Source organism: Oreochromis niloticus, linkage group LG3 (assembly GCF_001858045.2).
Source record: "Oreochromis niloticus isolate F11D_XX linkage group LG3, O_niloticus_UMD_NMBU, whole genome shotgun sequence".
Lineage (NCBI taxonomy): Eukaryota > Metazoa > Chordata > Actinopteri > Cichliformes > Cichlidae > Oreochromis > Oreochromis niloticus.
The window spans coordinates 59,280,966-59,295,540 of record NC_031967.2 but is presented as its reverse complement, the minus strand read 5'-3'; the positions used below and the strand labels follow the sequence as shown (position 1 = coordinate 59,295,540).

Here is a 14,575-nt window from a genome sequence, read left to right as displayed (position 1 = left end):
CTAAAAAGGGGGTTTATATACCCCAGAAAGTACAGGTATGACTAAATATCATTGTTTTTAAAAAAGAATTAATTAAATAAAAATTAAGACATTTTATGTAACTTTGATTAGTTGTATCTCAGAAATCCAAAAAGATGAGATTTCTTCCAGAAGAAACATTTAAGGTTAAAATGGGATTTTAATTGGAGAGAATCTTTACGTGATCCTTTTTGTTTGAAAAAAATCATTGTTTGAATATAACAGACTCTAAACATCACTTTTCTATGATTAAAAACAATCGGGTAACCAACCCTGCTGATGTTTTTCACTGTTTCATGTTTGTGGCTTTATTAAAACTCACATCTCGATTTAAACCTAAAGGGTTATAAATTCTGTTTTTTTCCTAAACTGCTACAAATAAACCACAGACTCTAAATCGTGCTACTGAGAGGAAGGAGGTGGGTTTAACTGCCGGGGGGAAACAGAAAGATCTCACACCTCTGTGTGGTACGATGGGAAAAGCACCTCATCTGTGGCTGCTCTGTAAGTACTTCATGCTCTTTTTAAATCTTAATATGTGCATTTACGGGATTCTGGCTGAGAACAGCAGTGAGATAAAGCAGATATATTTGCGTTTACTTATGTATAGAAGTTAATGACCATGAGAGAAACAGTGACAAAACTCTTAAAAAGAAAATGAAACTTTAAGGACAATGAAAAAAGAAATACTAATGACTATCTGAGGTGTTTTAATTCAGCTGGTTCTGTCATTAGCAGAAGGTTTTAACAGGTTCAGAGTTTGCTTTCACTAAATTCATTCAAAATTCTGAGTAAACCACCACAGTGTTAAACTGCATCATCACATCCTGTTCAAAGGAATTGTTTTGTGTTCATCAGTCTGAGACGCAGTTTGTGGTCACTGCTCCTGTAACTAAAAACTCACTAAAAGACACTGAATCTTTATGATCTTGTGCTTCTTTTCAGTTCTAATGTTTCTACTCTGCCACGCAACAAATCAAGGTTAGTGAACCTGTTTTTATGACAGAATAACATAAAGAAGAATTAAGCAGGCCTAAAGACCATATCTGACCAATAAAAGACAGATTAGTCCCAGATGTGTGTGTTAGGGGAAGCTCAGAATGAAAAAGAACAAAAATCAAAAATCCAGTAAAACTCCAATGATTTTTTTAAAAATGTGGTTCAGTTTAATGTTTGAGTGAAAATAGTGACATCAGTGGTTTAGATCAGTTAAAGATAACACCACTACAATACAGTCATTTCCTTATTTTATGTGTGCGTACAGAGAACCAACACCAGAAGGTTCAAACCAAAGAAACAGTAATGCTGCTGTTCATACTGTCTGTTTCAGAAGGGCAGCCTATCAGAAGAAGAGTGCGGAGGAGATAGATTTAAACAGATAATGAAATTAGCAGCTACGTCAAGGCAGCAAAATCTACCAACCAGCTTTATTTTATGCAGTGTTCTGGCACGATCTGTTGAATAAACTTCAGGTCACCTCAAAAACTGTTTTTTTAACTTTTTTGTTCAAGTTACAATAAATTCTCCCGCAGTTCGTCTGACTGTGAGTCCCAGCAGCTTTCAATTCCTTAAAGGAGCCTTTGTTTCTCTGAGCTGTGAGGAGGACGACAGCTCTGCTGGATGGACTCTGAGGAGAAACACAAGCAGAGACACTAGAGCTGAGTGTGAAGATTGGGGAAAACCAGCTGGTTCTTCCTGTAACCTCACTGCCATCCTCACAGCGGACAGTGGAGTTTACTGGTGTGAGTCCAGAGAGGGTCCCATCAGTAACATGGTTAACCTGACAGTCACTGGTAAGCTGAGTGTGTGGAGTTAGTGTTGATGAAGCTGTGTGTAAATGGATGAAATGCTGTAGTTTGTCTCTGTGTTGAGGTGGATCAGTGATCCTGCAGAGTCCTGTCCTCCCTGTGATGGAGGGAGATGACGTCACTCTGCTCTGTAAAACAAAGACCACTCCCTCCAACCTCCCAGCTGCTTTCTATAAAGATGGCTCCCTCATCAGGAAGCAGCCTACAGGTCACATGACCATCCAGCATGTTTCCAGGTCTGATGAAGGCCTCTACAAGTGTGACATCAGCGGTCATGGAGAGTCTCCATCCAGCTGGATCACTGTCACAGGTGAAGAGCTTCTGTTTCTTTTACAGTTTTTACGTCATCATCATCATCATCATCATCATCATTTATTTATATAGCACTTTAAAAACACACCTGGTAGACCAAAGTGCTGTACAATACTAATATGCACATAGTAATAAAAATAAAAATAAAAAATAAAAAATAAAATAAAATAAAATAAAATAAAATAAAATAAAATAAAATAAAATAAAATAAAATAAAAATAAAAATAAAATCAGCTACCCACAGAGTTAAAAGCCAAGGAATAAAAATTGGTTTTTAGTAAAGACTTAAAAACTGGCACTGATGTAGCCTGTCTAATATGGAGAGGAAGGTTATTCCAAAGCATCGGCGCTGCAACAGAGAAAGCTCGGTCTCCTCTAAGTTTCAGCCGTGACTTTGGGACAGAAAGCAGCAACTGCTCAGCTGACCGAAGGGAACGAGTGGGAACGTGGGGCTTCAACAAGTCAGACAAATAAACAGGTGCCAGACCATTTAGAGATTTAAAAACCAATAAAAGGACTTTAAAACGGATCCTAAATTCAATTGGAAGCCAGTGTAGAGAGGCCAATATCGGCGTCAAAAGAAACTCAAACTGACCACAAAGATTCATGTGTTCTTTTTTATCATTTCCAGGTTCTTCCACATCTCCTTCTCCATCAGCTTCCACTGCCTCCCTCTCCTCCTCATTTTCCTCTCCTCCACTCTCTGTGATGGTGTCTGTTCCCTCCATATTTGGGCTGCAGCTGGTTGTACTGGTTGTACTGGTGAGACGATGTGTCCCAAGGAAACCTGAAGGTGAGTCACACATTCTGCTCACACTTAACGTTTAAAGGGACAGTTCACCTCAAAATCATATCAGTTTTCTCTACTTAGGCTTAAAAGGTGAGTGAGTAAGTTAGTTTCATTATATTAGATCAGATATCTCCATCTGTGGTTTAGTCACACTAACCTAAGTAGAAGCAGCACTGCAATACGTAAGTTTGATTATGGGGTGAACTGTTCCTTACATACATACAGTGTTGGGAAGGTTACTTTTAAAATGAATTCCACTATCATTGTTGGGGAGTAACAGAAAACATGTACCGGTGTTACGTATTTAAAATACAAAATATGAGTAACTGTATTACGTTACAGTTACTGTTTAAAAAGGTGGTATTTAGAATACAGTTACTTTGTTGAAATAAATGGATTACACTGCGGTGTTTTCCTGTTTCATATATTAGGCTATGCCCTCTCTATTTCTGGTAATGCCACACCGGTGGAAACCCAAACAAAACATGCATTAAGAGGCTCTAATGTCTGTGTCTCAATCTCGCGGCCCATGTCACCCCATAATGACGTGAAGAAATATTTTTTAAAATTATTCAAAAAATTATTGAATATAAAGTGTTGCAAAATCAGTTTTTACCCCGGTTCTTTTATTCGTTGAGGGATCCAGAGACGGCACCGGAACTCAGTAGTTATTTTCACAAAATCTTTATTCATCTTTATTCATCTTCATTTAAGCATGCACTTCTAGAAGGGAAGACGAGGCCGGTGTCCCTCTGCAACAATCTTCACCTCTTTGTTAGTCACAGCCAGCTTTATGGAAGCAGCCGCATCATAAAACCCCCACGGTGTGCTGCAAACTCTGTGTCTGTGTCTATGTGCACGAGCACGTGAGTGCCTGTGTGTGCGCGTACCCGCGTGTCTATGTCAGTGCACATGAGTGAGTGTGCATGTGGATGTGTGAGTGTAACAGTTTAAGCACTGTGTGTGTCTCTGGTACGTGACTCCCTAGGGGTCATAAAAACCCCCTCTCTCTTCCAGACCACAGTTATCAAGTTACAAATGTTGAGACCCCCACCTAGGTATGCCCTGAGGAATTTCCACTTAACATTAACTCCTTTCTGTCTTAGTTTCACAGTTCAAACTGGGGAGGGTCTCCTAAGATCTACTCCTAAGTTCATGACACAGTCAGGCCTTTATTTATATCCAGGGCAGTGTCAGTGTCTCTACCATAATTCTACATTCTATCTTAACACATTTCTAAACTCTAAAACAAACTAAACAATCCTACATGTCTAAACTCTAAAATAAGCTAAACATTTCTGCAAGAGGCAGAAGGTTACAGGCATAGCTCCAAAGAATGTGGCCTCATGGGCAGTGTAGTCCGTGCTGCAGGGAGAATGGACTACCATACCCGTTATGTGCCTGTGAGCGCGAGCGAGTGAGAAAAAGGAGAGTGGAAAAGTACGAGCTGTCACTGAGCAGAAACGGGAGCTGGAAGCATGTAAATATAATAATAACCACTGCAGCCAAGAAGAGTGCCTGACAAACCCAGCTGTAAGTAAGCTATTAAGACTCGACTGTACACTGTGTTCGTGTTTTCCTCCTAAACAATAAGTTCCGTTGGAGAAGCCTTTCAACGCCTCTCTCTGTCTCTGGCAAGCAAAGTTGACCCAGACAACAAAGTAAAGCTAGTTTTCAGCTACCAGCCCGACACGGAACCCGACGTCTCTTTACGTCTCAGAGGTCCCTTTACTACAGTTCGGAGCCGTGGACCTGTTTTATATACGCACGGAATAGTTTTCTATACAAGATCACTGCAAAAAGTGCAGCCTTACCTAATGTCCACCCTACTGTTACTCATTTTATATTAAGATTTAAAAATCTAGTTGGTATTGCTATGGCGAGTAACCTTCAGTAATAGTAATAAATCACACAGCAATAGTACATCCATGTAATTGTAAAAAGCATTCTGATATATTAAGTAATCTAAAGTATTCCGTTATGTTACTCTCATTGAGTAATGTAACATTTTGGGGCATGTATTCTGTAGTGGGCAGTGTTAGGAAGGTTACTTTTAAAATGTATTCCACTACAGATCAGTGGGTTAGTCACACTAATCTCAGTAGAAGCACTGCAAACCAAACATGTGTAGGTGTGATTATAGGGTGAAATGTTTCTTTAAAAACACATACTACACAGGAAGTGTATTTTTTACACTGCTATCTTTGTGAGGACCGATTTGAGCCACAGACCTTCACATTACTACTTGAGTGTTAAATTAAAAATAAGCTACAGGCTGTATTTGGGCATCATTTTCTCCTCACGCATTTGATAATAATTTGTCATTTTTTAAATATATTTTCACATTTGGATATTTTTAGTTAGCTTTTGTTTGCTGTGTTGATTGCGATGATGTACTTGAGACTTTGTGGTCAAAGAGTTTTGATGTGAGTAGCTCTGCTGGCGTCCAGTTTCCTGTATTATGACTAAAAGAAAGAAAAGCTCTTTTTCCTTTTAGCGCAGCTTTCAGAAAGAATTAGTTCTTTTTTATTCCAGCTTCATCCAAGTTTTACTGACTGAAATCTTTCCATTGACTTTCCATTATTATTATAAATATTCATATTCCAACTGTCAAACCAGAAGCAGCCATAATGATTGTGTTATCAGAGGGAAATCTGTGATATTTGCAGACAGAGATCCTGCAGCAGCTGCTACCTCCTCATCAGTGAGAAGAACTTCAGCAGTCCGACCCAAGTCAAACAGTTTCCTGTTAGAAACTCTTTAAAAGTCCTCTGCTCTTTCCACAAAAGGCTCCATGACGTCCATGGCTGAGATTTTTAAACATGTGCCGACTCTTCATCAGGCCAACATTTTTAATCATAAATGCTTTCTAAACTTTGGCTTAATACTAAATATCATATTTTCTTTCTGGGACTTCATGTTAGCATGCTGTGTGAGTAATTACACTGCTGGATTACAAAGTTGCATGCACAAAGTCCACTGCACATGCTCAGAACACTGAGAAAACTTTTGTGCTCACATTTCTTGTGCTCAGGCAGTTGTCCAAACACAAAAACTAAAAAAAAAAAATCCTATTATAAGTGGGACAATTGACCTTATTTCTATTTAGAGATGACTTCTCAAGAGTCATACAGTCTTCTTTATAATGGAGTTTATTTTGTTTCAATACTGGCACAGGATCAACATGGTTAATTTGGAAGTAGAGGAAATGAAGGAGTGGAAATGTTGTTAGTCCAGATGACATACATCTGGAGATGTGTAGGAGAGAGGGCAGTGGAGGTGTCGATCAACAAGCAGCGGTACGGCTTCATACTGAGAAAGAGCTCCACAGATGCTTTCTTTACAGAGTATTGATGGAGACAACAGAGAAGGTTAGATGGAGCTGGGCTGTGTTGTTGTGGCTCTAGAGAAAACATGTGATAGGGTGCCAAGAGAGGAACTGTGGTACTGCATGAAGAGGTCAATATTGGCAGATAGGTATGTGAGGGTGGAGCAGGACATGTATGGGATCTGCTCTGAGCCCCTTCTTGTTTGTGATGTCACGGACAGGCTGAGGTCAGGCAGGCTTTTCTGTGGACTGTCATGTTTGCAGATGGCATTGTGATTTATAGTGAGAGCACGGAGCAGGAGGAAGAGAGGCTGGAGAGGTGGAGGTGTGCTCCGGAGAGAAGATGAGTGAAAGTCAGTAGAAGCAAGACAGAATACATGTGTGTGAATGAGAGGGAGGCAGGTGGGAAGGTGAACATGCTAGGAGTAGAGATCTGAAGGTGGATGAGTATGAATACCTGGGGCCAACCATCAAAAGCAGGAGAGGTGAATATCGCCCTCTCATGAGGGCGTGGCTCAAGAGTTGGGAGTTCGCTTTGTAATTGGAAGATTGCCAGTTTGAGCCCCGACTTGGACAGTCTCGGTCGCTGTGTCCTTGGGCAAGACACTTCCCCCATTGCCTACTGGTGGTGGTCAGAGGGCCCGGTGGCGCCAGTGTCCGGCAGCCTTGCCTCTGTCAGTGCGCCCCAGGGTGGCTGTGGCTACTGATAGGTTTGTAGCTTGAACCTATTCGCTGGAACGTTGAAGGCAATGTGATTACACAGCAAGCAAGACACGAGTAGGCAACATTCTTAATGTTTCACGTGCACGGGAGAGAACTGGACAGGCGCCGTTCCTTCGCTTGACCCCAGTTGCTCTCGTCCGCTCCCCCGTAACACTGCTCTTTTATTGTGGTTACATGAATATGCATAGGTTCATTAACATATGACATCTTATAGGTATACATGTGAACAAGGAATACCTTGTGTGTGTGTGTGCTGCTGACCAAAAGGGTCATAAAGCAGGAACAACATCCTAGGTCATAAAGAGGGTAACCTCCCCACACCCAATCTATGGTTCACCCTAGATAACACAGTGAAGCCATACAAAGGGCAGGAAGTTTTACCACATCAGACCTTCACAAGGATGTTTGCCTGTGATAAAACACTACAGCCCCCCACTCAGAACCTCGAGAATCTGGGGAGGGGAGAACAAAAGAATTCCTTTCAACACACAGTTAAAGTACAAATGGTAAGAATAAAAATGACAAACATTTAACAATTCACTCTAACAGCTACAATGTAGCTTGCCATCACCTATGTGTGAATGGGTTGATGACAGGTTGTGTAAAGCGCTTTGGGGTCTAGAAAAGCACTATACAAATACAGGCCATTTACCATGAATAGGAGGGTGTAATGAGGGGGGAGTGGGTGGAGACGATCTGATTTGTGACAGAAGGATGGCAGCAAGAGTGAAAATAAAGATGGCAGTTTGGAGACAGTAGCATGAACAAAAAGACATGAGGTAGAACTAATGATGTTAACACAAATATAATACCTTTAACTACACAGAATATTTGTTTTTTTTTTAATCTTAAAGTTTGTCCATTTGACTCTCACAGTGAACAGAAGCTTTTATGTTTTCTGTGTACCACATGAACACAGGTCAGCTCTATGGTGATGCTGTGCCAGTCAGGCAAAAATATTTATTTTAAATCAGTTTAAAAAAGGGTTCCTCTACAAGAGGTGTAAACAGTTGCATCGTTTTAACACATGAGCATCTCTGTGGTCATTAATTTTTCTGTTTTGAGAGCTAAACTGATCAGAGGTGTTAAAGTGGCTTCAGGTTAAACAGAGGATGTGTTGTGAAGAAAGTGCCTCAGGTTTGCAGCTCTTGTTGTGGAAGTTTTTCCACTTAAATAAAGCCTGCAGATGAGCGGTGAGCGGTAGCCAACATTCTTTAATCAAAACACACACAGAACAGAAAACCAAGCTTGATGGAGAGCCTGCATGACCACGGGGCAGGGTCAGCAGAGTCTCACTGAGCCTAGTGTGGCTCTCAGTTAAATACCTTCTCCAGGAACAAAAGGCAGTACACAGCTGTTTCACACCTTAAGGTTCACACTCCCTTGCTACCCCCCAGAGTCCTCGAAGAGACAAAAGACTCTCCCTCCTGTGGAGTTGTCTGCTTCCCCCAACTTCCTAAATAGACCCCCACCATTTGTCTTACAGTATGAGTGTCAGACATGTTAAAATCACCAAGGCATTACACAATAACATGATTAATACATAAGTGAAAGAAATTCCATTACAATCCCATCCTTTGATTCTTAAATCAAGAATCACATTAATACCAGAATTTCTTTCCTGACATTCTGTAATCACATCAACATTATTTTACACTTAAAGGAGTTTCACACTGTGTATCCTCACTTCACTGTTCTCCCACCACCCTTTGTTCATCTTTAATCTTTCCCCCAATCTAAGCTCTCACATGCAAATGGAAACAACAATGATACAGAGGAAAGGTCTTCTCCAGAGTGTCAAAGTACTTTGCATGGCAAAGTGAAAAAGCATTAGATGGTCATTCCCAGTCACAGTCATGGCTCCTGGTGTCTGTGCCATTTACAGAGTTATAATTCCAACGCTGATCTTCCTCTGTGCTGTCACCTTTGGAGCTTGGCACGCTCTCTCCATCCCTCGATTTCTGTTCCAACGCGGCTGTAGATTTAAGGCAGAGCACGTCGTACACCTTAGTTGTCTTCCTCAACGTCAACGGCGAAACTCTTTCATTTTATTTTAAGATTTTGCTGTTCAAAATCTCCTCGTGACAATCCTTTGGAAGCCCAGTGGTGCAGCCCACTGTTGTTTGTCTGCTGTCCTGCAGATGGTCCCTGCTTCTCACTGGTCCTGTTGAAGCGTTCTCTCCCGGTCGTGGTCTGTATCTGCACTTCAGTCTCTTCTTCCATATCTCTCATGTCACAGTCTCTGCAATTTAAAAATGAAAGCTTCCACGGAAAACCCTCTTTTGCCAAATGTTAGTTTAACACAATTAGACATGCACAATGAAGTTGTGCATTGTCTCTTAAAAATTCCCAGGGATTCTCCCCTGGAGTAGTTTCACTGCAGGCCCTGTCTTAAGAAAAACATTAACCAGTGGTGTGTCCTGCCGTAAATCATGTGATTAGATCATATGATTAACCCTTTGCTGTGGAAAAATAGATGTTAGCGCAGCGCATCTGTATGCACACTTTCCCACAGTGACCTCTGCACTGTAAACAATACAAGGTCATGAATAACACACCGCTGGTAAATTCAAAGACACAGAAAGTGGCAATTAAAAGGTTAAACCAGCATGGCCCAAAAGCCCATGCAACCTGTTGCTGTCACCTTTCTGCTCCTGTAAAAAGAAACATACATACATACATCCACCCTTTTGTCAGGTCAAGGTGGAGGTGCAATCTTGCATACTGGTGTCAAGTCAGTCAAGCTTTGTCAGTCCAGTCAGTCCCCATTTTTTATTTGCTGACAGTAGAACCTCGTGACGCAATAAGTTTCTACTGCCAGCAATGACGTCATTTCAAAAAAGAAAAAAGAATTTAGACTGGATTACCTCGCTGAATCCGTTTTGACAGGGACTTGTTTTCTGATTGTCCCAAATAAGTGGCTTTCTCCCGAGCCCATTTTAATTTTTTGGAGAAACTCACTTGCGATTGTTCAACATGTTGTGTAGCGCTTTCGGTCCCGATATTGCAGGCCTGCTTCAAAAGAGAAAATTGCCAAACAAAAAAAAATATCTCAGTGCACTGTTAAAAATCAAAACAATATGAAGGCCTCTTTTTTGAAGTTGTCTAAGCATACTTCTCTCAGAATGATAGATCAAAACAAAACTAATTGGCAGTTTCAAAGTGGTACCAAAGGAAAATGATAAATCCCCAAAACTTTCATCCACCAGTCACACCTCACACAACAATATTCTATTAGATAATGAGTTTTGTTTTCCCCCATGTAACCAGATGTGTGTCATGATAAGACCTCCCCCACACATCAGAAACCAGAAACTCAATAATCTATTAGTCCCCACTCATCTGACCCCCCTGCATCATTCTGTTCACCCCTGCAATAATTCAATCATCCTTCCCCAAAATAATACTAGTTCACTAGTCTATGTATCACTTTTTAACCTACTAAGTGAACCGGACGAGATGATGGTAACAGCTATGCATGCTTAAAATGCTATTTGGTCTTCATGAGCTTCATTGCATGTGTGTTTGTGTTAGTAGGATTAATGCATTTTTCTGTTTGTGTAATTTTTGTGTACCTCTCCTCTTTGCGATGCTCCAGACACTTTTCAATTCTCCACGCAAGGCAGTCGTTTTTTCTTCCCAGTTTCCTAAACCCAAATTTCAGTTCCCACACTAAAACAGCCATGTTCTCCCCTGCTCCTTCCACTGTGGTCTCATCTCATCTCTCCTCCCTTGCAGCAGTCCAGTGAGAGTCAGTTGTCTTTCAGCTTTGTTCTGTGTTTTCCACTGTCTCATCTTGCCATTTTGTTCCAAAAGTGGCAAATGTCCAACTCAGACAGTCTTTTCAAAGGTCCATTCACACACAGTGAAGTTGCAGCTCGTTGGAAATGCACATCCATCCATCCAGTCATGATGATGCCATTTTTCTCCTTGCTGTCGCTGTCTTGCACAGCTGCTGCTGCTGGAACTTTTTTTCACTGCTCAGGACACTGCTGTGAGCTCTTGATATCCATCTCGTTGTTCTGGAACTGCATTTCTTGTCTTCAGGGAGAGATTCTTGGAGCTTGTTTTCTCAGGGTGACAAACACATGGAAGTTAAGCTGTAAAACAATTCAGCCAAAACTTGGCTTGAGTGTTTCTAAATGATGTTAACCTATCATTTCTTCCGACTGCTGCACGTGAAAAATTGATCAGGGTCTGCTCTTCACCTGCAAGTGACACACTGAGACATTTTGATCATTCTTATCACTGCTTAAAGAAACACGTCTCCCCTCTCTGGTTCTGAAGTCCCCTTTCTTAAAAACCCAGAGAGATTGTAGTTGTTCTACACTGAAAATCACCAAACCCTCTTCCTATTTTATTGCTTATTTTCATCAACAATTCTGCTAAAAAAAATAAATTTTTGTGTGTCCACCCTAGGGGAGCTGGTGGCCTGCAGTACCACCCTCTCCTGCTAGTTGGAAACAATTTTTACACACATTTCTACACTCCTCTCTCTTTTTTTTTCTTTTCTTGTTTTTGTTCCCATTTTTCACTGTTTTTTTTTTTCACACACATCAACTTTTCCCACACAACCATTCTCTGCAATCTTACACACCACACATTTACTCAGTTCTTACCATACAGTCAAACATTGAGTTTTGTCTCTGGCCGCCTGGTGGAACGTCTGCCGCTTTACTGGATCCAGTTTCCCTTTACATTCAGAGCGTCCTCTGCAATGGCCTTCTTCCCTTACCGGCAGAAAAGTGCTAAAATACCGTCACTCCACGTAGGAATGATTTCCCAACAGTGTACTCGAACCGCCGTCCATGTGGCGTACTTGGACCGAACACAGGTCTGGGCCGGCTTCTCCCCAACTGCGTGCTCGAGCCACTGTCCTTGTGATAGGCCGTTCCCAACACAAGCCTGGGGCCTCAAACCACCAGGATTTTTCCTCCGGAGACTCGAACTCCGGAGTCGGCCAGCGTTACCCCCCTCGGCCAGACAAAAACTCTCCATGACTGTATACAAGTTAGCTACAACTCACCCATCTGCAGAAGTCCCCTCAAAATCGATGATCTCGGTGGTGGCTAAAACACGCGGCTCCGTGACTCCTCCATTTCCTTTGCTTCAACAGCCGGTAGGACAAAGGTACCTTTTCCCTCAGGGGTGATCAGCCCGTCCACGGAACCGTTGTTCAGCGACCACACGGACCACCCTGCTCACAGCGCCATTCTGTTGTGGAAGTTTTCCACTTAAATAAAGCCTGCAGATGAGCGGTGAGCGGTGACTAACATTCTTTAATCCAAACACACAAAGAACAGACAACCAAGCTTGATGGAGAGCCTGCATGACCACGGGGCAGGGTCAGCAGAGTCTCACTGAGCCTAGTGTGGCTCTCAGTTAAATACCTTCTCCAGGAACAAAAGGCAGTACACAGCTGTTTCACACCTTAAGGTTCACACTCCCTTGCTACCCCCCAGAGTCCTCGAAGAGACAAAAGACTCTCCCTCCTGTGGAGTTGTCTGCTTCCCCCAACTTCCTAAATAGACCCCCACCATTTGTCTTACAGTATGAGTGTCAGACATGTTAAAATCACCAAGGCATTACAATAACGTGATTACATAAGTGAAAGAAATTCCATTACACTCTAAATCATGAAAAGTCCATCTTTATCTCACCCTAGCACAAAAAGTACTGTATCTCTCACATGACTTTGTCTTGTTTTGCAGCTGCAGTGCAGAGAACAGCTGGCATCACTTATGGAGACATCACCATCAGGACAAACAGCAGACACAGAGGTACAGCTGCTCCTCTTCAAAGGTCCAACCCTAAATCAAATGTTAAAAAGCTTAAATCTGAGCGTGCAGCAGCAGACACTGGGAAAACCAGAACGAAAACATTACAGCGCTTTGGTCCTTCTGCAGTGTAGAGAGACTAATGTGGTCATCTGAAGATGTTATCCGCTCCACAAGGAAGAGAAGTGTTAACCTGCTCCTGCTCACATCAGTCAGTGAATATCTCTGCTGTCATTAACAGAGCTGATGCAGGTCTTTTTTCATGTTTATCTAAACTTTCTCTAATCTGTGTGTTTGTGTTCAGATCTTCCACCAGAGCCAGCAGTCATCTACTCCTCACTGAAGCTGACCCTCACACCTACACCACACCTTAACCAGTCTGACCAGTGACGTCCAGCTGGCTGCCAAACACATCCCTGCACTCCTCCCCAGAGATGGGAAGTAACGCTTTACTGTAATCCGATTACTTTTTTCAAGTAACGCGTAAAGTAAGGGATTACAATTGCAAAAATGGTAATTAGATTACTGTTACTTTCCGATAAGAACGCTGCGTTACTGCGTTACTAAAACCGTGAGTTTTTTGCGAGAGTGTCTCATGACAATGACGTAAGCGAGTGCGACGTTCGTGACAACAGCTGTCTGCAGATCAACAATGGATAATATATCGAGTGCAGGAGAGAGTATGAGCGTGCAGCGTTCAAAGCGTGGAAGTACTGACCTTACTTTGAGTTTGATTCCATAAAAAGTGACAAAAACATTAGTGTCCGTTGTGCGTGGGAAGAAAACTTCTTTTTACAGTGAAAAAAACCCCCTAAACTTCCAAGCAAGCACCGAGTGCGCTACGACTGTAATGGGAAATTCAGAGAAACTCGCGGATTCTTCCACTGACCGCTGCGGCACACCTGCACCAGGGTAAACCTCCGCCTAACCCAGTCCTGCTATACAGGTGAAAATAGAGCAACAGGACCGCTGAGTCTTTGATTTTATTTATTTTCTGCTGTGTTTTACTTGCATCTATTTGAAAGAGTGAGTGTAAACACAAAAAAATATTTTATTTTATGTGCTGGAATGTGCAGAAAATAGGTTTAAATGTTAAACAAATTTCTTCCAGTCAGAGAATGTTGCATATAATTTAATTTTTGCTTGATGCATAAAGTTAAAAGACTAAAACTAATAAAACAAGTTTTAAAAAGAGACTTTTCCATTTGATTACATTTTGTATGATGGATTATGCAGAAAAAGTAGAATTGGGCTGAAAGATCTATTTCGTTATTACCTATTCAGGTTGTAAATCGTGTTTTTAAAAAGTAACTAAGTAATTAATTACTTTTGAAAATAAGTAATCAGTAAAGTAACGGGATTACTTTTTTTTTTACTTTCTTTTTTTGGGGGGGGAGTAATCAGTAATTAGTTACTGATTACTCTTTTCAAGTAACTTGACCAACACCGCTCCTCTCTATATGATATATTATTTATTCAATCATATTCTGTGTGTGTTTACAGTTGTACAGCTGCACTGGAACAGTTTGAATGTAGAGCTCAGGATGAAGTGGAACGTTTGTTTGTCTTTAATAAAACATTTTAAAGGTAACCAGTTTCGCCGCACACAGGAAATTCCTTCTAGAAGCAGATCTGATCACACTGCAGCCATCATGAAATGCTGCATTAGTAGTTATTAATGAAGCATTATCTGCACTGTCTTTCATTTGAATGGTCACCAGGACATAAACACTGCATGTACAGGATCAGCAGTCAAATTTGACATCAAGCATTTTTTAACGTTTGCTGACTTTGCCCCAAAATAAGGTTTTAAAAACCC

The 14,575-nt window shown here is 41.4% G+C and overlaps 1 protein-coding gene and 1 long non-coding RNA gene across 2 annotated transcripts in view; both read left to right on the top strand.

The window, feature by feature from the left end:
• LOC102081261 (uncharacterized) overlaps window positions 1–14,575 on the top strand; it is a 72,274-nt gene that overhangs the window by 36,894 nt on the left and 20,805 nt on the right. The gene's annotated exons all lie outside the window — the stretch shown is intronic.
• Window positions 2,079–12,966, top strand: LOC112846291 (uncharacterized). The gene is made up of 3 exons (XR_003219195.1): window positions 2,079–2,136; window positions 2,770–2,931; window positions 12,691–12,966. It is a non-coding gene; the product is annotated as an uncharacterized LOC112846291 (long non-coding RNA).